At 48.0% G+C, this 25736-nt stretch overlaps 1 protein-coding gene across 7 annotated transcripts in view; it reads right to left on the reverse strand.

The window, feature by feature from the left end:
* The window catches only part of FBXO17 (F-box protein 17), a 38724-nt gene extending 19981 nt beyond the window's left edge, over window positions 1-18743 (reverse strand). For 3 of the 7 annotated variants that reach the window (XM_078359331.1, XM_078359330.1, XM_054249862.2), the window contains exon 1: window positions 18652-18743. The gene's annotated coding sequence lies outside the window, so the exon portion shown is untranslated. Of the gene's footprint in view, window positions 1-17630; window positions 17804-18651 lie in introns of those variants that run through there. The other 4 variants (XM_078359335.1, XM_078359333.1, XM_078359332.1 and 1 more) reach the window with 2 other exon arrangements.
* Between the last annotated feature and the right edge of the window lie 6993 nt (window positions 18744-25736).

Here is a 25736-nt window from a genome sequence, read left to right on the forward strand (position 1 = left end):
TGAAACCCTGTCTCTACTAAAAATACAAAAAATTAGCTGGGCACGGTGGCACGTGCCTGTAATCCCAGCTACTCAGGAGGCTGAGGCAGGAGAATTGCCTGAACCCAGGAGGCGGAGGTTGCAGTGAGCCGAGATCGCGCCATTGCACTCCAGCCTGGGTAACGAGCAAAACTCCTCCTCAAAATAAATAAATAAATAAAATAATAATTACTGTTTTCTAAGTCACTATGTCTTCAGTGGTCTGTTAAGTAGCATTAGCTGAAAAGAATAATGGGCTGGGGGGGGTGGCTCACGCCTGTAATCCCAGCACTTTGGGAGGCTGAGGCAGGTGGATCACTTGAGCTCAGGAGTTCAAGACCAGCCTGGCCAACATGGTGAAACCCTGTATCTATTAAAAAATACAAAAATTAGCTGGGCGTGGTGGTGCATGCCTGTAATCCCATCTACTTGGGAGGCTGAAGCAGGATTGCTTGAACCCAGGAAGTGGAGGTTACAGTGAGTTGAGATCGTGCCACTGCACTCCAGCCTGGGCAATAGAGTGAGACTCCATCTAAGAAACAACAACAATAACAAAAGACAAACAAACCAAAAAAACAAAGCCTGGCACAGTGGCTCACGCCTGTAATCCCAACACTTTGGGAGGCTGAGGTGGGCAGATCACCTGAGGTCGGGAGTTCAAGACCAGCCTGATCAACATGGAGAAAACCCATCTCTACTAAAAATGCAAAACTGGCGTGGTGGCACATTCCTGTAATCCCAGCTACTCGGGAGGCTGAGGCAGGGGAATCGCTTGAACTCAGTAGGTGGAGGTTGCGGTGACCTGAGATCGCGCCATTGCACTCCAGCCTGGGCAACACAAGTGAAACTCCATCTCAAAAAAAAGAAAGAAAGAAAAGGAAAGGAACGATGCATTGCATGGGAACAGACCAACGAGCATTTCAAGAAGAAATAATAGGTGCCTCAAATGTAGAGGCAGACGGGCCTGACTTTAAATTCTGGCTCTACTCATTTCCTATCTGTGTGAACCGGGGCAAAACAAAATATTTATCTCCTTGAGCTTAGTCAATGTAATTCAGGAATAGCATCTTTTTTTTTTTCCAATCCTCCAAGATGTCTGAAGGATCATGTTCTAAAACACACACTTTTTTTTAAAGACAAGTTCTTAGCTGGGCGCAGTGGCTCACGCCTGTAATCCCAGCACTTTGGGAGGCTGAGGTGGGTGGATCATTTGAGGTCAGGAGTTTGAGACCAGCCTGACCAACATGGTAAAACCCTCATCTCCACTACAAATACAAAAATTGGCCTGACGTGGTGGTGCACTCCTATAGTCCTAGCTACTTGGAAGGCTAAGGCATGAGAATCGCTTGAACCTGGAAGGCAGAGCTTGTAGTAAGCTGAGATGGCACCATTGCACTACAGTCTGGGCAACAAGAGTGAAATTCCATAACAAAAAAAAAAAAAAAAAAGAAAAAAAATCTGTAACTGAATCATTTGCATCTTGAGACTGTGATCAATGACACAGTAATTTCACTTCATGATGATATGTGTTTTAAATGACAACAAAGATTACCTACCAAGACAATTTCAGATGGTGTTAAAATTTCAACCAGGCACAGTGGCACACACCTGTAGTCCTAGCTACTCAGGAGAGTTCCCTGAGCCCAGGAACTCGAGGCTGCAGTGAGCTATGATGGCACCACTGCACTCCAGCCTTGGCAAGTGACACCCTGAGTCAAAGGGAAAGAAAAACCAAACTGGGCAGAGGTATACTTATTTAGAAAGCATTTTTTATTTGTTTCTTGATCTGAGGGCTGGCTGCATTTGCCTTTGTATGTACATATTCAACAGGTTGTGCAATTTGTGCACTCTTTTTTTCTTTTTTCATAGACAGAGTCTTGCTCTGTCGCCTAGTCTGGAGTGCAATGGCACGATCTCGGCTCACTGCAACCTCCACCTCCCTGGTTCAAACGATTCCCCCACCTCAGACCTCCCAGACCCCTGCTGGGATTACAGGCGCAGGCCCCCATGCCCGGCTAATTTTTTTGCATTTTTAGTAGAGATAGGGTTTCACCACATTGGGCAGGCTGGTCTGCAAATCCTGATCTTGTGATCCGCCCACCTCAGCCTCCCAAAGTGCTGGGATTACAGGTGAGAGCCACTGTGCCCAGCCAAGTTTTACACTTTCTATAAAAGGCTTGCTAAAAATGGGCTGGGTCCCATGGTTCACGCCTGGCATCCCAGCACTTTGGAAGGCCAAGATGGGAGGATTGCTCGAGCCCAGGAGTTTAAGACCAGCCTGGGCAACACAGTAAGACCACATCTCTACAAAAAATAAACATTAAAAAATTAGCTGAGCCAGGCACGGTGGCTCATGCCTGTAATCCCAGCACTTTGGGAGGCCAACGTGGCTGGATCACCTGAGGTCAGAAGTTTGAGACCATCTGGCCAACAGGGTGAAACCCTGGTCTCTATTAAAAATACAAAAATTAGTTGGGCATGGTGGCACCTGCCTGTAATCCCTGCTACTTGAGAGGCTGAGACGGGAGAATCACTTGAATCCGGGAGGTGGAGGTTGCAGTGAGCCGAGATCGCACCATTGTACTTCAGCCTGGGCATAGAGTAAAACTCTGTGTCAGATCAGAAAAAAAAAAAAGTTAGCTGGACCTGGCGGTGTGCACTTGTAGTCCCAGATACTCGAGAGGCTGAGGTGAGAGGATTACTTGTGGAGTTCGAGCTATGACTGCAGTACTGCACTCCAGACTGGGTGACAGAGTGAGACTCTATCTCCAAAACCAAAACCAAACACAAAACACCACCACCAGCAACAAAACGGACACACACCAAAACCCCCAATACTTGCTAAACGTGATTAAAGCAAGAAACGCAGAGCTACTAGTCCATGGAAGGGAACAAAAAGATGTCCAAAAACTTTCCTCAGAGCCATCAAACAAAAGACGGGACTATTTTAAAATATAAGAATCTGTGAAAATGATTAAGTTAGCTTTTAAGTATCTCCTCAGCAGATTCTCAAATTGTATAGTTTTTTTGAGGCCAGAGACCTTTTTATATTGCCTGGAAAATTCTGCACAAAAAATACCTCTGTGAATCATGATACCAGTTTGTTTTTGGTTCATCCAGAGTATACTTTTGCTGGACTATATTTATAATAAGCCATTATTCTTTTTTTTGTTTTATGGCTCTGGACTGGGATCAGCGATGCGGTCCTCACTTAGGGAACTCATGCCTCTGCCGTCAGATGGTGGATGGGCTGGGTCATCTGAGGCTTCTTCCATCCTAGTCTAGCAGCTGAAGTGGAGAGACTTGAACAGCTGGCCTCTCCTTAGACATTTCTATTTTCACGTGGTCTGTCCAGCTAAAATGTGTACCTTTGGAAATAAACCAAATAATGCACTTTTTTTTTTTGAGACAGAATCTTGCTCTGCTGCCCAGGCTGCAGTGCAGTGGCGTGATCACAGCTCACTGCAACCTCCGACTCCTGGGTTCAAGTGATTCTCCTGCCTTAGCTTTCCGAGCAACTGGGATTACAGGTGAACACAACCACACCAGGCTGATTTTTTGTACTTTTAGTAGAGATGGGGTTTCAGCATGTTGGCCAGTCTGGTCTCCAACTCCTGACCTCAAGTGACCCTCCCACCTCGGCCTTCCAAAGTGCTGGGATCACAGGCGTGAGCTACTGTGCATGGCCCAAATAATAGACTTTCATCTTCAAGGTTCATTGTATTGAACGGGTTCTACTAACAGCAGGCTCCATTTTATAAGCTGTCTTCATTTTATAAAGTATTGTTTTTACTTTATTAATTTTATTACTTTTCATTAATTGTATGTGTTTTGAATGTAGCAATTTTATTTCAACTGATTTTAAATCTCGTGTGTGTGTGTGTGTGTGTGTGTGTGTGTGTGTGATGGAGTCTTACTGTTACCCAGGCTGGAGTGCAATAGCGTGATCTCAGCTCACTGCAATCTCTTCCTCCCAGGTTCAAGCAATCCTCCCACCTCAGCTTCCCAAGAAGCTGGGATTACAATCGTGTGCCACCACCCCAGCTATTTTTTATATTTTCAGTACAGATGGGGTTTCACATGTTGGCCAGGCTGGTCTTGAACTCCTGACCTCAAGTAATCCTCCTACCTTGGCCTCCCAAAGTGCTGGGTTTACAGGCCTGAGCCACCGCACCCGGCCTTAATTCATTTTTATTAATTTTATCAGCAACAGCTTTGGAATTTTTTTCTTTTTAAATTTTAATTCTTCTTCCTTTCTTCTACTTCTTCAGAACTTTTATTTTTCTTTTTAAATTCTTCTTCTTTATTTTTTTGAGAGGGAGTATCGCTCTGTCATCCAGGTTGGAGTGCAGTGGCGCGATCTGAGCTCACTGCAACCTCCGCTTCCCCGGCTCAAGCAATTCTCTATAGGTGTGTGCCACTACGCCTGGCTAATTTCTGCATTTTTAGTAGGGACAGGGTTTCACCATGTTAGTCAGGCTGCTCTTGAACTCCTGAGGTCAAGTGATCCACCCGCCTCGGCCTCCCAACATGCTGGGCTTACAGGCATGAGCCATGAGCCACTGCGCCTGGCTGCTTTCTGTTACTATAAATTCGATTTTTCTTCTCTCTCTCTCTCTTTTTAAAATAAGGATGGGTCAGGCTGGTCTTGAACTCCCGACCTCAGGTGATCCGTCATCCTCGGCCTCCAAAGTGCTTGGATTACAGGCGTGAGCCACCACGTCCGGCCTTGATTTTTCTTTTCTCTAATTTCATGTAAATGGAATCATATAGTGTGCCAGTTATCAATCGACCACCATGTCCGGCCTCGATTTTTCTTTTCTATAATTTCATGGAAATGGAATCATATAGTGTGCCAGTTATCAATCTACGACCTCATTGTTTTAAGCGAAACTGGAGTTTGGTTCTAGCCCACCCAGGTACGCTGTTAAAAAGAAAAAAAAAGGGGGGGCGGGGGCGGGCGCGGTGGTTCACGTCTGCACTCCACCTGGACAAGAGCGAAACTCCGTCTTAAAAAAGAAAAAAAAAAAAAAAAGAGTTTGGCCCTTTAAATCTTTTTCTTTTGCTGACTGACATGATGCTAATTTTTTTCAGTAGAGGGCGCCGGAGAGACGTTGCAGGAGGAAAGGCTTTGGCTTCCTTTCCAGACTTGGCTCCTGCAGGGCAGCTACTCCCGCAGCAAGCACGCTTCTCCAGCCTCTGACTCCCACGTGCGTGTGATTTCTTTATGTCAAGAAGTTTCTCTGGCACATGGCTCCTGCAACATGGCAGTCAGCAGCACCCGCCTCAGCTGAGACACTTCCCTGTGCGCTGCTTTCCCCAGCATCCTACTGGATGGACTTCTCCGCATTCCAGCGGGCCGCACCACAGAGTTGCCTTGTCCTTCCTTGAGCCATGGCCAAGAATACGCCAGCAAGGTCACGGTCTCAGCCTGGGCCTCTCATGTTTCTCGGCTATCTTAGGCTTAGGAGGAGTGGCTGCTCCTTGTATCTGCTATTTCTGTTTTAAAAATATATATAATTTTAAAATAGAAATGGGATCTTACTATGTTGCCCAGGCTGGTCTCCAACTCCTGGGCTCAAGCGATCCTCCCACCTTGGCGTCCCAAAGTGCTAGGATTACAGGTGGGAACCACTGGGCCCGACTATGTAGCTGCTATTTCTACTTTCTTTTTTTTTTTTTTTTTGAGATGGAGTCTCACTCTGTTGCTGTTGCCCAGGCTGGAATGCAGTGGCATGATCTTGGCTCACTGCAACCTCTGCCTCCTGGGTTCAAGCGATTCTCCTACCTCAGCCTCCTGAGTAGCTGGGATGACAGGTGCGAGCCACCACGTCTGGCTAATTTTGGGATTTTTATTAGAGACAAGGTTTCACCAGGTTGGTCAGGTTGATCTCGAACTCCTGACTGCAGGTGACCTGCTCATCTTGGCCTCCCAAGGTGCTGGGATTACAGGCGTGAACCACTGTGCCCAGCCAATTTTTGTATTTTTAATAGATATGGGGTTTCACCATGTTAGCCAGGCTAGTCTTGAACCCCTGACTTCAGGCAATCTGCTTGCCTCAGCCTCTCAAAGTGCTAGAATTACAGGCGTGGGCCACTGTGCCTAGCCTCAATGTTCTTTTTATTTATTTATTCATTCATTTATTCATATTTATTTGAGTTGCAGTCTTACTCTGTCACCCAGGATGGAGTGCAGTGGCGTGATCTTAGCTCACTGCAACCGCGACTCCTGGGTTCAAGCGATTCTCCTGTCTCAGTCTTCCAAGTAGCTGGGATTACAGCAATGTGCTATCACGCCCGGCTAATTTTTGCATTTTTAGTTGAGATGGGGTTTCACCATGTTGGTCAGGCTGGTCTTGAACTCCTGACCTCAGGTGATCCAACCGCCTCAGCCTCTCAAAGTGCTGGGATAGGTGTGAGCCACTATGCCTGGCCAGTATTCGTTTTACATTTTTAAAAAAATGTGTGTGTGTGGAGACAGGGGTCTTACTATGTTGCCCAGGTTGGTCTCCAACTCCTGGCCTGAAGTGATTCTCCCACCTCAGCCTCCCAAAGTGCTGGGATTACAGGCCTGAGCCACTGAGTCTGGCCTCGATGTTCTTAATTATTTCTGAACAAGTGGCCTTGCATTTTCATTTTGCAGTGGGCCCTGCAAATTATGTAGCTAGTCCTGGGAACACTTAGGTTTGCAAAGATGTTCTACACAGAACAAGAACAGGATACTATAAAAGGAAGCATGTCTACAAGAAGAAAAAGAAATTCAAAGAAATGAATTGGATGAGTTATGGCTCAAGCCTGTAATCCCAGCACTTTGGGAGGCCGAGGCAGATGGATCATGAGGTCAAGAGATCGAGACCATCCTGGTCAACACGGTGAAACTCCGTCTCTACTAAAAATACAAAAAATTAGCTGGGCATGGTGGCGCATGCCTGTAATCCCAGCTACTCAGGAGGCTGAGGCAGGAGAATTGCCTGAACCCAGGAGGTGGAGGTTGCGGTAAGCCGAGATCGTGCCATTGCACTCCAGCCTGGGTAACAAGAGTGAAACTCCATCTCAAATTTAAAAAAAAAGGAAAGAAAAGAAAAGAAAAATGCTTCTTTCAAAAGGGAAAAAATGAAAGCTATGAAAAACTCTAGGAAAAACATAAAACTGTATCTGTGTTGCAGCTACTCGATGAAGTTCACTAAAAAGGAATCCTTTTGGCCTGGAGGCGAGGGGCATTCTCTTTACATTGGCTTTACTTATGGGTTTTCATGGGGAAAGGACTCTTCAACAAATGGTGCTGGGACAAGTGGAAATCTATATGCAAAAAGATGGATTTAGAACATTACCTCATACCAGAATCAACTTGAAATTAATCATACATCTAAATTTAAGAATTAAAACTATAAAACTTTGAGAAGAAAACAGGAGAAAATCTCAAGATCTTGCGTTAAGCAGAGATTTTTTAGATCCAACACCAAAACTATGATTCATAAAAGAAAAAAATGGATAAATCAGACATTATCATAAGTTAAAACGTTTACACTTGCACATTATAGATATGATAAAGGACTTGCATATAGAATATGTAAAGAACTCTTAAAATTCAACGAGATAAACCAGTTAAAAAGTGGACCAAAGGCTGGGAGCAGTGGCTGTCGCCTATAATCCCAGCACTTTGGGAGGCCAAGGTGCGTGTGAGGGACTATGTTAACTTCTCTTCCTGGGTCCATAAGGGGCGTAGTTTCAAAGGCAAGAACTTCCCAGCGCCATGCCTCCATCCACCTCCCCATCCAGAAACCTAGAGTTCTTATGTCTAACTTTCTCAGGCTAGAGGGCTAGGTAAAATTCCAGGTGAGCTTCCTTTGTTCAGGAAGCCCTCCAAAAGCCCTGGAATGAGGGACTCTGTTGTGGTCCCAAGCAACCAATCTGGGCTCAGAGTCAAACATCAATAACTCCAGAGGAAGTCTGAAAGAACTCCTCTTATTGGAAAAGAACATGAATAGGGCGGGTATAACTTCAAAGTTAAAACCCCACTGCCTCTTGCCTGCGCGGACTCCTTCTCCGGATCCCCTCACACAACAGCGTGGGAGCTCTCTCTACTTCTCTCTGCCTAATAAATCGCTCTCTGCAAAACTCTTTGGGTCTGATATTTATTTAATCGGTAAGTTCACCGTGGCCAGGGCCTCTCTCCCATTCCTGGGGCAAGGGAGCCCAAGAACCTGGGGCACATTAAATGGAGGGGGAAGCTAAGCCCCGTCCCATACTGTGACCTGGCTACAGGTGGATCATTTGAGGTCAAGAGTTCGAGACCAGGCCGGGCGCGGTGGCTCAAGCCTGTAATCCCAGCACTTTGGGAGGCCAAGGCAGGTGGATCACGAGGTCAAAACATCGAGACCATCCTGGTCAACATGGAGAAACCCCGTGTCTACTAAAAATACAAAAAATTAGCTGGGCATAGTGGCGTGTGCCTGTAATCCCAGCTACACAGGAGGCTGAGGCAGTAGAATTGCCTGAACCCAGGAGGCGGAGGTTGCAGTGAGCCAAGATCGTGCCATTGCACTCCAGCCTGGGTGACAAGAGCGAAACTCTGTCTCAAAAAGAGTTCAAGACCAGCCTGGCCAACATGGTGAAACCCATCTCTATTAAAGATACAAAAATTAGTCTGTAATCCCAGCTACATGGGAGGCAAGAGAATCGCTTGAACCTGGGAGGCGGATTTTGGAGTGAGCTGAAATCATGCTATTGCACTCCAACCTGGGCAATAAGAGTAAAATTCCATCTCAGAAAAAAAACAAGGACAAAAGATTTGAGTAGATATTTCACCAAAGAACATACACAAATTAGTAATGAGCACATGAAGTGATGCTACACATCATTAGTCATTAGGAAAATGCTAATTTTTTTTTTTTTTGAGATTGGGTCTTGTTCTGTTGCTCCAGCTGGAGTGCGGTGGCATGATCTTGCTCACGGCAGCCTCAACCTCCTGGACTCAAGTGATCCTCCCACCTCTGTCTCCCCAGTAGCTGGGACTACAGATGCACCCACTACCACACGCAGCTAATTTTAAATTTTCTGTAGAGATGGAGTCTCCCTATATTGCCCAGGCTGGTCTTGAACTCCTGGAATCAAGGGATCCTCCTGCCTTGAACTCTCAAAGTGCTGATATTATGGGCATGAGCCATCATGCCCAGCTGGGACATGCCAATTAAATTCACAAAGAGACGCCACTTCACCCACTACCCTGGCTATTACTCAAACTGACAATGCTGACAGGTGTAGTCAAAGACATGAAGAAACTGGAACCCTCAGACTTCACTGGTTGGGATATAAAATGTACAGCCACCTTGGAAAACCATTAGTTTCTTTAAAAGACAGTTTCTTTAAAAGCTACCAGGCATGGTAGCTCACGCCTATAATTGCAGCACTTTGGGAGGCCTTAGGTCAGGAGTTCGAGACCAGCCTGGCCAACATGGTGAAACCCTGTTTCTACTGAAAACACAAAAATTAGCCGGACATGGTGCTGGATGCCTGTAATCTCAGCTACTCAGGAAGCTGAGGCAGGAGAGCCGCTTGAACCTGGGAGGAGGAGGTTGCAGTGAGCCAAGATTGCACCACTGCACTCCAGCCTGGGTGACACAGCAAGACTCTGTCTCAAAAACCAACAAAAACTTGTAGTGGCTCACACTTACAATCTCAGGACTTTGGGAAGCCGAGACAGGAGGATCGCCTGAGTCCAGGAGTTCCAGGCTGCAGTGAGCTATGAATGCACCACCACAGTCCAGCCTGGGTGACAGAATAAGATCCTGTCTCTAAAAAATAAAAAATAAAAATTAAAGTTAAGCTTGGTGCGGTGGCTCATACCTGTAATCCCAGCTCTTTGAGAGGCCAAGGTGGGTGGATAACTTGAGGTCAGGAGTTCAAGACCAGCCTGACCAACATGGAGAAACCCCCATCTCTACTAAAAATACAAAATTGGCCAGGCATGGTGGCACATGCCTGTAACCCCAAGCACTCAGGAGGCTGAGGCAGGAGAATCACTTGAACCCAGGAGGCGGAGTTTGCAGTGAGCCAAGATCATGCCATTGCACTCTAGCCTGGGCAACAGAGCAAAACTCCGTCTCAAAAAAAAAAAAAAAAAAAAAGTTAAAGAAACTTACATGAGATCCAGCAATTCTATGACTAGATTATCCAAGAGAAATGAAAACATACTTCCTTACTCCATGCAAACACTCATGTGCGAGCATTCACAGCAGCTTTATACATTCGGAATCTCCAAATGTCTATCAGCTGATGAATGGATAAATAAAATGTGCCAATAGAAAATTCAACAAAATAGAATATTATTCAGCAATAAAAAGGAATAAACGTGCTAGTATGAAAAAAACCAAAGCAATATGCTACATCAAAGAGACCAGACGCAGAAGGCCACATATGATATGAAGTGCTTCTGTGAAATGACCAGAAAAGACAGATCTATTTGATTAGAAAGTAGATTAGTAGTTGTTTGGGGCTAGGCTGGGAACAGAGTGACTGCAAATAGGCACGAGGGATATTTTGGGGGTGATGAAGATGCTTTCTGTCACGGGGGTGATGGTTGCACAACTCTATAAAGTCACTAAAAACCACGAAGTTGTCCACTTTCAAAGGGCTGAATTTTTTGGTATGTAAATTACGCCTCAAAAAAGCGGCTTTCAAAAAACACTGCAAACTTTGCAGTTAAAGCATGTAGGGCTTAAATATGGAAACAGAACAGACTGTAGATGTGTCCACCTTGACAGTGTAAAGGCAAATGTACATCCGGGCGTGATGGTTCACGCCTGTAATCCCGGCACTTCGGGAGGCTGAGATGGGACGATCGCTTGAGCCCACGAGTTCAAGATAAGCCTGGGCAATGTAGTGAGACCTTCCCTGCCCCTGTCTCTACAAAAAAGTTAGCAGGTACGGTGGCGGGTGTGTGGAGTCCCAGTTATTTGAGAAGCTGAGGTGGAAGGATCTCTTGAGCCCAGAAGCTGAGGTTACAGTGAGCCAAGATCCTGCCACGCACTCCAGCCCAGGTGACAGAGTGAGACCCTGTCTCAAAAACAAAAAGAGAAGAAAAGAGCAAACAAAACAGTGCAATGTCACTGCAATTCACTAAAAATACTATCAAAGAGAACTCCCATACATTCCTGGTGGAATCTGTTTGGAATCAATTTGGAAACTGTTGGACATTTTTTTTTTTTTTGAGACTAAGTCTCATTCTGTTGTCCAGGCTGAAGTGCAGTGGCATGATCTTGGCTCACTGCAACCTCCGCCTTTCAGGTTCAAGTGATTCTTGTGCCTCAGTCTCCCAAGTAGCTGGGATTATCGGCACGCGCCACCATGCCCAGCTAATTTTTGTATTTTTATAGAGACAGGGTTTCACCATGTTGGCCAGGCTGGTCTTGAACTTCTGACCTCAAATGATCTGCCCACCTTGGCCTCCCAAAGTGCTGGGATTATAGGCATAAGCCACCCAGCCCACTGGACATTTTTTACTGAAGTAAACATGAACGTTTTCCTGCCCCAGCAGGAACTCCACCCCAGAGCCAGGAAACATACAAGAACACTCATGGTGCTGCTGTTCCTCACAGCTTCAGACTGGAAATGTCCCAGGTGCCCGTCCACTGTAGCACACACAAGTCAGTCATTAATAAGACAAGATGGGCCGGTGCGGTGGCTCAGGCCTGTAGTCCCAGCAGTTTGGGAGGCCAAGGCAGGTGGATCACGAGGTCAAGGGATTGAGACCATCCTGGTCAACATGGTGAAACCCCGTCTCTACTAAAAAAAAAATACAAAAAATTAGCTGGGCATGGTGGCAGGTGCCTGTAATTCCAGCTACTCAGGAGGCTGAGGCAGGAGAATTGCCTGAACCCAGGAGGTGGAGGTTGTGGTGAGCCGAGATCGTGCCATTGCACTCCAGCCCGGGTAACAAGAGTGAAACTCTGTCTCAAAAAAAAAAAAAAAAAAAGATAAGATGGACTACCACATAGCACAATAATACAAATAATCCAAATACAGATATTACAAATAATACACATACAAAATAAGGAATAAGCCACAAGTACCCAGAACATGAATGATTATGAAAAGAAAAAAAAAGCATTTTGTTTTTGAGACAGGGTCTCACTGTGTTGCCCAGGCTGGAGTGCATGGGTGCAATCATAGCTCCCTGTAGTCTCTATCTACCTGTACTAAATCGATCCTCTTGCCTCAGTGTCCTCTACGGCTGGGACCACAGGCACACACCACCACGCCCAGCTAATTTTTGTATTTTTAGTAGAGATGGGGTTTCACCATGTTGGCCAGGCTGGTCTCGAACTCCTGACATCAAATGATCTGCCCACCTTGGCCTCCCTAAGTGCTGGGATTATAGGCGTGAGCCACTGTGCCCGGCCCTTTCTCTGTGTGTGAGTGTGTCCCGTCTGCAAGATGGGAAACGTGCAGGCCTGCATCTCTCATCTACAGTCTGTGTGTTCAAAAGCTCGGAAAACCAAACGCTTTTCCCAGACCCACTTGGTGGCAGGAGCTGACATGAGCTGAGCTGTCATAAAGTTTGGTGTAGTCTTTGGCTGTCCCTGAGAATGAACCTGCACCTCACTGATGGCATATTCGCGTTTGATCACACAAATGCTCCAAGGCCCTACAAGGGGTCTAACGTAACATGTCAAACGGGCTCTGTGCGACTTGCTTAATATTCAAAGTCTAAGCTGAGCACAGCGGCTCTCAACTGTAATCCCAGCACTTTGGGAGGCCAAGGTGAGTGGATCACTTGAGGTCAGGAGTTCAAGACCAGCTTGGTCAACATGGTGAAACCTCATCTCTACTAAAATACAAAAATTAGCTGGGCATGGTGGTGCGTGCCTATAATCCCAGGTATTTGGTAGGCTGAAGCAGGAGGATGGCTCGAACCTGAGAGGTGGAGGATAGAATGAACAGAGATGGGGCCACTGCACTCTAGCCTCAGTGACAGAGGAGACGCCATCTCAAAAAAAGTCTAGATTCCCAAATGCATCTGGTGCCAAGAGTTTTGGATCAGAGAGGGTGGACCTCTAATAACCCTTGTCCCTCACGGTTGTGGGTAAATTTCATGAGATGAGGGCCTGGCCCTTGACAAATGTTTGCTGCCACTGTGAGGAGTTGCTATGATTAGCATGGAACGCCCAGCTATGGGATGGAGGAGTCCATGTGGGCACCTCCATCTGCTTCGACCAGAGACTAGAAGAATGTGGGATAAGGATAGGCGTGCTTAGGAAATAACAAGGCCAAACACAGCAGGACAAAAACTGAACCTCTGGCACGATCGTTCGATGAATTTTCAAAAGGAAAAAGAAAATACCAAGTTCCAAATCTATCCCTAGAAAAAGAGTGGTGACTGGGCACGGTGGCTCAAGCCTGTAATCCAGCAGTTTGGGAAGCCAAGGCAGGAGGATGGCTTGAGCCCAAGAGTTTCAGACCAGTCTGGGTAATGTACAAACAACATTAAAAAAATTAGGCTGGGCGCGGTGGCTCAAGCCTGTAATCCCAGCACTTTGGGAGGCTGAGGCGGGTGGATCACTAGGTCAAGATATCGAGACCATCCTGGTCAACATGGTGAAACCCCGTCTCTACTAAAAATACAAAAAAAAAAAAATGAGCTGGGCATGGTGGCATGTGCCTGTAATCCCAGCTACTCGGGAAGCTGAGGCAGGAGAATTGCCTGAACCCAGGAGGCGGAGGTTGCGGTGAGCTGAGATCACGCTATTGCACTCCAGCCTGGGTAACAAGAGCGAAACTCCGTCTCAAAAAAAAAAAAAAAAAAAATTAGCCAGGCACGGTGGTGTGCACTTGCGGTCCCAGCCACTCGGGAGGCTGAGGTGGGAGGATCACTTGAGCCTAGGAAGCTGAGGCTGCAGTGAGCTGAGACTGTGCCACTGCACTCCAGCCTGGGTGGGAGTGAGACCTTGTCTCAATTAAAAAAAAAAAAAGAAAAGAAAAAGGAAAAGGAAGGAGCCAGATGCACCAGTTATGTTAACAGCATTAGTCAGAAGTGAACAGGCTGTGATAGCTAAGGAAGTGCCTTCACAAAATACTGACAGCTACTGTTAACTGAGCACTTATTTGGCTTCAGGCATATGGGAAGTGCTTTACAAAATGTCACAGAAGCTTCAAACCACTCCACGAAGTAGGCACGTGGGGAAACTGAGGCTTGGAGGAGGGAAGCAACGTGCGCGCAGTCACTGAGCAAAGAAGCAACAGAGCCATGTCAAAACACAAAATTACAACAAACTTCGTTATAGATCTAATGGGCTTTTAGTCAAGATTCCTGAATGATGAGCCCCCATCCCACAAAACGGACTGAGACCCCCACTGGGTAGTAAGAGAATGGCGGGTTTTGTAAAGTGCGACCAAGGAAAAAGAATAACAGGAACAAAACAAAACAAAATAAAAGCTAGGCCGGGTGCGGTGGCTCACGCCTGGAATCCCAGCACTTTGGGGGGCCAAGGCAGGAGGGTCACCTGAGGTCGGGAGTTCAAGACCAGCCTGGCCAACATGGTGAAACCCCATCTCTACTAAAAATACAAAAATTAGCCGGGTGTGGTGGTGTGCGCCTGTAGTCCCAGCTACTCAGGAGGCTGAGGCAGGAGGATCGCTTGAACCCCGGAGATCAAGCCTGCAGTGAGCTGTGATGATGCCACTGCACTGTAGCGGGGATGACAGAGTGACACCCCATCTCAAAGGAAAAAAAAAACCTGCTGGTATTTGAATTCTGGTATACAGGACTTCATAGTTTGTGCTATGGTATACTTGTCTTCTGTCTCTGTTTCAAAATGATTTTACTTTATTTTCCCCAACTTTTACGGTGAAATTTCGTTATATAGACAAGTTGAAAGAGTAATCAAAGGAACATCACTATATGCTCCACGTTTTGCCATATTTGTGCTCTCTTTCTTGCTCTCTCTCTCTTTTTTTTTTTTTGGACAGAGTTTTGCTCTTGTCACCCAGGCTGGAGTGCAATGGCGTAATCTCAGTTCACTACAACCTCTACCTCCCAGGTTCAAGTGATTCTCCTGCCTTAGCCTCCCGAGTAGCTGGGATTACAGGTACCTGCCATCATGTCCTGCTAAATTTTGTATTTTTGTAGAGATTAGGTTTCAGCATGTTGGCCAGGCTAGTTTCAAACTTCTGACCTCAGGTCATCCACCCGCCTCAGCCTCCCACAGTGCTGGGATTACAGGCGTGAATCACTGTGCCAGGCAGTGTTGATGAACTACTCTTCAATACTTCCTAATGAATCTCCTAAGAATAAGGGTAACAAGGTGATCCTTCTTAACACCATAAAGAGAAATCCATTCTGCCATCGATACAATTTCCCTGTCTCTAGCAGGTCTTCTGTGGCTATTTCCTCCTAACAAGATCCCCACGGAGGTTCAAACACCACTGGGGGTGGTCAGGTCTCACTCATCTCTTTTAATCTAAAACACTGCTTTTTCCATTTTTCCAAAAGAGATTCTATTACTTTTATCACAGAAAAAAATTAATGCAAACTTTTCTATTTGATTTGTAAGCCATATATAGAACTTGACTGGAATTGGAGAAATGAACATTTATACAAATACAAAAATGTTACTTTAAAAATATATCTTTTTGTCTGGGCACCACTGGCTCACACCTCTAATCCCAGGACTTTTGATGGCGGAGGCAGGCGGATGGCTTGAGCCCAGGTGTTTGAGACCAGCCTGGGCAACACGGCAAAACCCCATATCCACAAAAAATACAAAAATTAATGGGGTTTGGGGGTGTGTGCCTGGGGCCCCAGTTACTCAGGAGGCTGAGGTGGGAGGATCTCTTGATCCCAGGAGGTCAAAGCTGTAGTGAGTCATGATCACAACCCTGCACTCCAGCCTGGGCAACATACATATAACATATATGAGATAAAAACGAGAACACATGGACCCAGGGAGGGGAGTACTAAACACTGGGGTCTATTGGGGGGAAAAGGGGAGGGCCAGCGGGGGAGGGGGGAAGCTGGGGAGGGATAGCCTGGGGAGAAATGCCAAATGTGGGTGAAGGGGAGAAAGGAAGCAAAACACACTGCCATGTGTGTATCTACGCAACTGTCTTGCGTGTTCTGCTCATGTACCCCAAAACCTAAAATGCAATAAAAAATTAAAAAAAAAAAAAAAGAGATACATAGACTTTTGTTTTTGTTTTTGAGATGGAATCTTGCTCTTGTCGCCTAGGCTGGAATGCAGTGGCGCGTTCTAGGCTCACTGCAACCTCTGCTTCAAGCGATTCTCCTGCCTCAGCTTCCTGAGTAGTTGGGATTACAGGTGCCCGCCACCATGCCAGGCTAAGTTTTGTACTTTTAGTAGAGATGGGGTTTCATGTTGGCCAGGCTGGTCTCCAACTCCTGACCTCGGGTGATCCTCCCACCTCGGCCTCCCAAAGTGCTGGGATTACAGGGGTAAGCCACTGCGCCTGGCCTAAAGATCTATTTTTTAAAAGAAGCTCCTTAGCCACGCCTTACAAAAAGAGAGTCTACAGATATTAGGTATATTTAATGGAACAATCAATACAAGTTTTAAAAAATTATTTGATGTTAGAAAAGTACCCTATAGAGAATTGAAAAGTAATGCCCGGACTGTACAGGGAGGGAGGAGGAAACCCAGGGAGATGGTGAAAATTGTCTCCTATTTTAGCAAGGGACCCATGGATGCCTCGCCTAAAAGCTGATGAAATAAATAATTCAAAAACCTGCTTTAAAGATTTGGCGATAGACACCGAAGGAAACAACGGAATCAAAAGTGGAAAAAGTTTAAAACGTGGCAGCAGCGATCGGGAGTTACTTTTTGCCATTTTTGAAAAGTAATGTAATTACAAAAAAAACCTATTTGGCCGACAGGGGTTGGGGGCGGTGGTGAGGGAGAGGTTTAAAGGCGCGTTGTTCTCGGTGTCTGAGTGTCGTGTATTACTGGAACATTTTAAAAGTATTATTTAGTTCACAACTAGACACATACTATTTGTCTTTCAAACTATGGAGTAAACAGACGCTGTCTAAAGTTGAAGAGGCGATATCCAGAGCTGTAGAACAAATCGCCAACACTGCAAAAGTAACATCGCAGCAGAAGATCGAAACCGAGAGTTGCGGCCGCGGCGGGACACACAATGTGCCGGAGTCGCTAAATCAAGAAACCGCCCTCCGAGGCTTCTGATTCGCTGATTCTGCGAGGGGCCTGCAGGCCGGAAGACGGCAAATCCAGCCACGGTAAAGAGCGGCCTAGCCTTCCCCGGGCGGGGGCGCCCACGAGTTGGCTTGCAGCGTTTGGCAGGGGTTTTGGATGGCGGCCTCCGCGGACGAGCGCAGGGGTGGAGAAGCCTGGGCGTTCGAACACCTACTTCCAAAGCGAAGCCCTTCCAGATTTAGGGCTTTCTAACGTGCATTTGTATAACTTTGGGTTTAAAGGAGCCTCAGGCCGCGGGAGGGCCCGGGAAAGGGAAGCTGCGGGTTACGGGACTCCCAGGGACCCGCCCCTCCGGGCAGGGCCTGGCGCGGGAATCCTTCCCGGGGCGCCCAGGCTGCAGGCGAGAACGGGACTGACGCTTGGCTCCCGACCTCGGTCGCCTACCTTTCCCGGCGCTCACCTGGCGGCCTGCTCGGAGGCGGCAGCTGCGGGCTAAGCTCCCCTTCCCCACTTTGCTCTGGGAGGCAGTCGGGGGGCTCCCCGGGATTGGCGTGGCCCAGGGAGCCCCGGGACAGGCGGTCTGGGCGGTCTGTCCTCTCCTGAGGCGTGGCGGCTGCAGCCCGGCGCCGGGGGCGGCGACTCTGAGATCCCGCGGGCGGGTGCGAGTGCAGGAGGCCGCCCCTCCTCTGGCGGCGGGGAGGGCGGGCGGCGAGGGGGATGCGGCGGGGAGTGGGGCCAGCCAGTGCCCCCAGATCCCGGGCCCGCCCCTGGGAGAGCCGCCTCCTCTGAGCGGACGAATCCCAGGTCCCCAAGCCCCCCCACCCGCGGGGGGACTGGTCCTAGCTCCCCTCCCCCCATCCACATCCCGTTCCTTTCTGGTTCTGGCCTCCTGCCCGCGGCCGCCTCCACCATTCACAGCATGGATGGGATCGTGCACAGGCCCACGGCTGGTAAACCGCTCAGCTGTGATCCCGACCCAGGGCCTGATGCGAAACCCTTGGATCAAAGTCCCTGGCCGCGGGGAGTTTCTTGTGTTTACACTGCTTCCCAAGGCTAGATTCTCAGAAGCCCGGGCCTGGTCTGAAATTCAGCCCCTCCACCACACACACTGCAGCAATGACAAACCTGTGCACTCCCACCCTGGGACGCCCCCGTCCTCCCTATGCCCCCAGCTAGAGACAACTGAATTAATCCGGAGGTTCAGTATCGGTCAGAATGGGACCACGACCCGTTTCTCCCTTTACCTCTGCCCTTGGGTCTTTGCAGTCCCTTCTGATGGCCCCAGATTGCACCAGGGACCTCCAGGTGACTGATCTCAGACACCCCACAGCTAGTTTTCTGGACGCCATGCCTCTCCTATGTTTGTAAATCATTTTCCAGGCCCACTGGCTCGTATCTGCCACGGTGCTAAATGTTTATATGCATGGCCTCCTCATGGACGCCTCTCCTGAGACACTGAAGATACCTGATCTATTGCACGCAGTCCATGTCGTTAGCTTGGGGTGGGTGGGGACCACACAGCCGGAGAGCCTGGATTCCCCAAGGCCCCTTCCCCTTAAAACCTCCGCCAGGCCCCACAGCGCCATCGTGAGGACGGCGTGAGACTCTGCGTGTGCAGCGCGGAGCAGTGCCGGGCTCAGAGCCAACGCTAATTTGACTACTATTATATTATTTGTACCAACCGCCTTTGAAAGCATTTTCTGCTGTAGGTTGTAAAATTGCTGTATTATTGGTAGAGTTTTAGCACAGATCCACACGCATTTCCTTATGTGAAAGGCGTAGGCTTACATTTGTTTTGCATTCCGGATTTTGGGGGGTTTATTTATTTTATTTTTTTGTGACGGAGTCTTGCTCTGTTGCCCAGGCTGGAGTGCAGTGGCGCGATCTCGGCCCACTGCAACCTTGGCCTTCCGGGTTCAAGCAATCCTTCCTGCCTCAGCCTCGCGAGTAGCTGTGATTACAGGTACGCACCACCATGTCCGGCTAATTTTTGTATTTTTTAGTAGAGATGGGGTTTCACCACGTTGCTGAAGCTGGTCTCAAACTCCTGACCTCAGGTGATCCGTCCGCCTCGGCCTCCCAAAGTGCTGGGATTACAGGTGTGAGCCACCGCGCCTGGCCAGACCTAAATTTTGAACCTAAATTTAATAATGAGAAAATAGGTCAGGCCTGGTGACTCATGCCTGTAATCCCAGTTCTTTGGGAAGCAGAGGTGGGAGGATCACTTGAGCCCAGGAGTTCGAGACCAGAGTCCCTATTTCTGCAAAAAAAATTAGCCAGGTGTGGTGGTACACACCCATAGACTCAGCCATTAATACTTGTGAGGATGAGATGGGAGGATTGCTTGAGCCCACGAGGCCGAGGTTACAGTGATCTATGATTGCATTACTGCATTCCAGCCTGGACAACAGAGCAAGACTCTGTCTCAAAAAAAAAAAAAAAATGGAAATCATCTTGCATTGAGAATGGGGGCCAGGACTGTTCAAAAAGTCAACATACAAATAATTACAAAAGAGCCGGGTACAGTGGCGCCTACCTGTAGTCCCAGCTACTGGGGAGGCTGAGGCTGGGAGATCGCTTGAGCCCAGGAGTTCTGGGCTGTAGTTCGCTATGCCAATCAGGTGTCCACACTAAGTTTGGCATCACGATGGTGGCCTCCCCAGAGCAGGGGACCACCAGGTTGCCTAGGGAGGGGTGAACCGGCCCAGGTCGGAAATGGAGCAGGTCAAAACTCCGTGCTGATCAGTAGTGGGATCGTGCCTGTGAACAGCCACTGCACTCCAGCTTGGGCAACATAGCGAGATCCCGTCTCTAAAAAAAAATAATAATTATTATTATGAAAGAGACCAAAGAGATCTTAACAACCAAATGTTGTAGTTGCACCTTGATTGGGTCCTGAATTGTCCACACTAAGTTTGGCATCAAGATGGTGGCCTCCCCAGAGCAGGGGACCACCAGGTTGCCTAGGGAGGGGTGAACTGGCCCTGTTGACTTTGGGTTCCATTGCTCAGCGCTGATTTTACTCTTCCTATTTGGCCAGGCTTGCTTGTCTCGACTTCCCAAACAAGGGATGAAGCTGGTGTCTGTAGGTGACAGGGGTGCGCTTCCTGTTCTAAATATCTGAATTTTCCCATGAGTTTGGGCCTACGTTAGAGCATGAATGGGAGCTTTGTGTCTGGGTCAGGGGGCTTGCCAACAGGCTGGGCTCACTTGTGGGCAGAGAAGTGTCCAAAAGCCCTATTTCCAGCTGCTCCTCCCCTCTGTCCCAAGTGCCAGGGTAGGGCTGGCTGCCTTTTTTTTTTCATTTCAGATGCCAGCATCTACTGTGGTTACCACCTCAGGCTGTCAGAGTTGGATCTCTTTAGGAAACCACCCTTCAGTTCTTGCTTTTCCTACACTTGAATGTTAGGTGGCCCATTCCCCGGGGAGGAGGGTGAGGAGAGGGCACAGGAGGCTCAGACAGACAAACAGATTCTCATCTTCTCTGCCTTTTTTTTTTGAGACAGGGTCCCGCTCTGTCACCCAGGCTGGAGTGCAGTGGTGTGATCTCCCCAGTTCAAGCTTTTCTCCTGAGTAGCTGGACCACGCACTGTATTTTTTGCAGAGATAGGGTTTTGCCATGTTGCCCAGGCTGGTCTCGAACTTCTGACTCCAAGATGTCCTCCCACTTCGATCTCCCAAAGTGCTGGGATTATAGGCATGTGCCACCAGGCCTGGCTCATTTAATAAATTTTGATGATATTTCCATATCACTACATAGGGAGCTTCCTTTTTTATTTTAGTTAATTTTATTATTATTATATATTATTATTTTTGAGACAGAGTCTCGCTCTGTTGCTCAGGCTGAAGTGCAGTGGAGTAATCTCAGCTCACTGCAATCTCTGCCTCCTGGGCTCAAGCGATTCTTGTGCCTCAGCCACCTGAGTAGCTGGGATTACAGGTGCCTGCAACCACGCCCTGCTAATTTTTGTATTTTTAGTAGAGATAGGTTTCACCATGTTGGCCAGGCTGGTCTTGAACTCCTGGGCTCAGCTGATCCGCCTGCCTCGGCCTCCCAAAGTCTGGGATTATAGGGGAGAGCCACCGTGCCCACCCACAAGTAGCAATTTTTCCATGTTGCTCAATTCTCAGACATTCAGGGGCTTGCGTGTGTAAGGACAGGAATACTAACTAATCTTTGTTCTTTGATAAAAATCATTAAACAGTTGTTCCTCTAAATCTTCCTCCAAACCAGATTTCCCTAATCATTTCAACATTCCTTCCAAATGCCATCGCTTAAACCCTTCACAAATCTAATGTCAGCTGCTCGCAAATGTTGTAAATACCTTAACAAATAGACAAAGCAATTGTGTGCTATTATAATGATTACAACACTAATGCATACTTGTGCCGACACGTGCACCAGTGTACTGATACCCATGGATTTGAACTTTTTTTTTTTTTGAGATGGAGTCTCCCTCCATCGCTGGGCTGGAGTGCAGTGGCATGATCTCCGCTCACTGCAACCTCCTCCTCCTGGGTTCAAGTGATTCTCCTGCCTCAGCCTCCTGAGTAGCTGGGATTACAGGTGTGCACCACCATGCCCAGCTAATTTTTGTATTTTTAGTAGAGACGGGGTTTCACCATGTTAGCTAAGATAGTCTCTATCTCTTGACCTCATGATCCGCCCACCTCGGCCTCCCAAAGTGCTGGGATTACAGTTGTGAGCCACTGCACCTGGCCTAAACTTATTTCTTTATTATTAGCATTACAAAAAGTGGTCCGGGTATGATGGCTCATGTCTGTAATCCCAGCACTTTGGGAGGTGAATGGATCATATGAGGTCAGGAGTTAGAGACCAGCCTGGACAACATGGTGAAAACCCGTCTCTACTCAAAATACAAAACTTAGCCAGACATGGTGGCACATGCCTGTAGTCCCAGCTACTCAGGGAGGGTAAGGCAGGAGAATCGCTTGAACCTGGGAGGTTGCAGTGAGCCAAGATTGCACCATTGCACTCCAGTCCAGGCGTCGAGAGTGAAACTCCGTCCACACACCTTCCCCCACCAAAAAAAAAAAAAGTAGAATTGTTTATTTTTCATTTATTTATTTATTTTTGAGACAGGGTCTGGCTCTGTTATCCAGGCTGGAGTGTACTGTCAGGATCACAGCTCACTGCAGCCTTGATTCCTGGGCGCAAGTGATTCTCCCATCTGAGCCCCACGTAGCTGGGACTATAGGGGGCATGCCACCACACCCAACTAATTTCTGTATTTTTTGTAGAGATGGGACTTTGCCATGCTGCCCAGGCAGGTCTCGAACTCATGAGCTCAAGCGATCCACCCGCTTCAGCCTCCCAAAATGCTGGGATTACAGGCACAAGCCACCGTGCCCGACCTTGTTTCTTTATTATTGCTATTCTAGCATTTAGGCTCCTTTCCTGCAGGGAGTATGTTTTGACTCGCCCAGTGTAAGGAGCCTTGGTTACCGTCTGAGATGTGCTGAGGTTTCAGCTGTAGATCCGAGTCAGTTTCAGGAAGGCTGATGATTCAGGACCGGCAGCGAGGCCCCGGGAGCTTCTAGCAGGGCAGCCCCCTGAATGTGGGTGTTACTCAGAGCCGGTCCATGTGATTGGATCTGAGCAGGAAGGGAGGTTTTATTTATGGTCCTGGTCGTGCTTTCCCTCGGAGTCACATTTGTTCCTGGTGTCTCCTCACATGGTGCAGGCTGATGTGCCTCCTCTGCAGCTCTTTCTGCTGAGCAAGGCCTGTGTCTACCCAGTTAAATCTAAAGCCTTCCATCACCATAAAACCCCAACTGTTATTCCCATCACCATGATGCCAATCTGATGTGTTTGTTATCAAATGTTTACCTCTCCGGGCACAGTGGCTCATGCCTGGAATCCTAGTGCTTTGGGAGGCTGCATCACTTGAAACCAGGAGTTCAAGACCAGCCCGTGCAACCCCCATCTCTACAGAAAATTTAAAATTAGGTGGTTATGGTGGTGCGTGGCTGTGGTTCTGGCTACTTGGGAGGCTGGAGCAGGAGGATCGCCTGAGCCCAGGAGATCAAGGCTGCTGTGAGCTGTGATTGCACCACTGCACGCCAGCCTGAGTGACAGAGCGAGACCGTCTCAAAACAAACAAAAAAAGTTTACATCTTTGCCTATCTGAGAAGTGAAAATAGAACAAAAAAAAAGGTATTGCCCTGGTGTCTTCCTAAGATGAGGACATTGGTCATCTTTTCATGTGTTTCAGAACCAGTGGCATTTCTTTCTCCATAATTTGTTTGTTAATCACCTTTGCCTATTTTTCTGCACTTACTGGTTAGGTGTTGTGTTTTAAAAACGGTGCAGTGGGCCAGGTGCAGTGGCTCATGCCTGTAATCTCAGCACTTTGGGAGGCTGAGGCAGGCAGCTTACTTGAGCTCAGGAGTTCGTGATCAGCCTTGCCACCATGGTGAAACCCTGTTTCTACTAAAAATATAAAAATTAGGCCTGGTGCAGTGGCTCACACCTGTAATCCCAGCACTTCGGGAAGCCAAGGCGGGTGGATTACGAGGTCAGGAGTTTGAGACCAGCCTGGCCAACATAGTGAAACCCCGTCTCTACTAAAAATACAGAAATTAGCTGGGCATGGCAGAGCATACCTATAATCCTAGCTACTTGGGAGGCTAAGGCAGGAGAATTGCTTGAACCCAGGAGGTGGAGGTTGTAGTGAGCCAAGATCACGCCACTGTGCTCCAGCCTGAGCGACAGAGCAAGATTGTGTCTCGTAAACAAATATGAAAAAATACAAATATAAATACAAAAATTAGCCTGCTGTGGTGGCGCATGCCTGTGGTCCCAGCTACCTGGGATGCTGACGTACAAGGATCGCTTGAACCTGGAAGGTGGGGGCTGTAGCCAGCTGAGATCCCACCACTGCACTCCAGCCTGGGTGACAAAGTGAGACTCTGTCTCAAAGAAAAAAAAAAGGCACAATGATTGCAAACAGTGAAAAACAGGCAGCTGTCACATACAAACCTAACTTTCCAGCTTCTGGAGAGATTGCTGATGCTACAGGGCACGTGTCTCACAGTCCCTCACCTTGTGCAGTGCATTGCCCAGGCCTATCATTCATCACGTTAATATCCTGGCCTGTGGTTGTCTGTGGTGGTGAGGCAATCAAATCCCTAGGCAGATAGGGTGGGTCCCCAGTGAAACCCCACCTTCAAGCCAAAGACAGTTTTAAGCCTGAAGGCCAAGCTACAAGTCTTGGATAAATCCACGGACCAGATTGAGAACCTGTCTTCCCATTTGGTGCACTTTCCTTTGATTCCTCCCCATCCTTCACCTATTTTACACAAAGATACCTTTCCCTAATTGTTTGTTTGTTTTGGGACAGAGTCTTGCTCTTTGCCCAGGCTGGAGGGCAGTGGTGTGATCTCAGCTCACTACAACTTCCGCCTCCTGAGTTCAAGCGATTCTCCTGCCTCAGCCTCACAAGTAGCTGAGATTACAGGCACCTGCCACCACGCCTGGCTAATTTTTGTATTTTTAGTAGAGACGTGGTTTTACCATATTGGGCTGGTCTCAAACTCCTGATCTTGTGATCCACTTGCCTTGGCCTCCCAAAGGGCTGGGATTACAGGCATGAGCCACTGTGCCCAACCCCTAATTTGGTGTTTTACACTGTCATGCCCATATTTGAGTGGTGCCTTTGTTTTAGTCTTTTTTGCATACTCACAAACCAATCAGCATGCACTCCCCCATTCTAAGTCCATAAAAGCCTCAGACCCAGCCACACGGAGGGAGAGAAAACCTGACTTAGGGTGAGGGACTACCCTCACATCCCCTCTATGCTGAGAGCTGTTAAGTCACTTAATAATAAAACTCTTCTCCATTCTTCTCCACCCTTCTCACCTGTCAATTGTCAGTGTGATCTCATTCTTCTTGGACATGGGACAAGAACTTGCGACCCTGCTGAATGTGGGTACAAAGAAAGCAGTAGCACTGTAGCTCCCTGAGACTGGTGCCTAGTGGCCACCCCATGCAACAGAAAACAGGGGCAGGGCCAGGCCAGCCCCGGAGCCACAGGCCAGAGGATGGCAACATGACAGAGCTGCTAACATGCCCCCATTCATCAAGCTGTGGAGGGACTAACAGACTGTTAGCATGCTGTGATACCCTCTCTGGGGCTTCAGGGTCATGAGCTTCCATGTTTGGGTGCTGCCGTGTTCTCCTTGTCTGAATGCTGGAGTCCACAGTGGGAGTCGCTTGCAACACATCTGGTCCAGCCCCAAGCCCTGCATGGAGCCCGCCCCTGTGTCACTGCTTGCAGGGGCCAGTGGGACCCCACAGTTGCTGACTCACACACCCCCTCCTGCCAGGTCATGGTGGCTGTGGGATCCACACTGGAGTGCAAGCCAGGTGTGGCCAGGCAGGCTGAGTGGGCAGGGTGCCTTCTGCAACAAACCTGGAGCAGTTTGAGGCCTGGTCAGTAGGGTTGCTAGCCAGAGGTCTCTAAAAAATGAAAAATAAACAATTCCACTTTTTTGAGAGGGGGTGGGGCAGAGTTTTACTCTTGTCAC

Source organism: Callithrix jacchus, chromosome 22, assembly GCF_049354715.1.
Source record: "Callithrix jacchus isolate 240 chromosome 22, calJac240_pri, whole genome shotgun sequence".
NCBI lineage: Eukaryota > Metazoa > Chordata > Mammalia > Primates > Cebidae > Callithrix > Callithrix jacchus.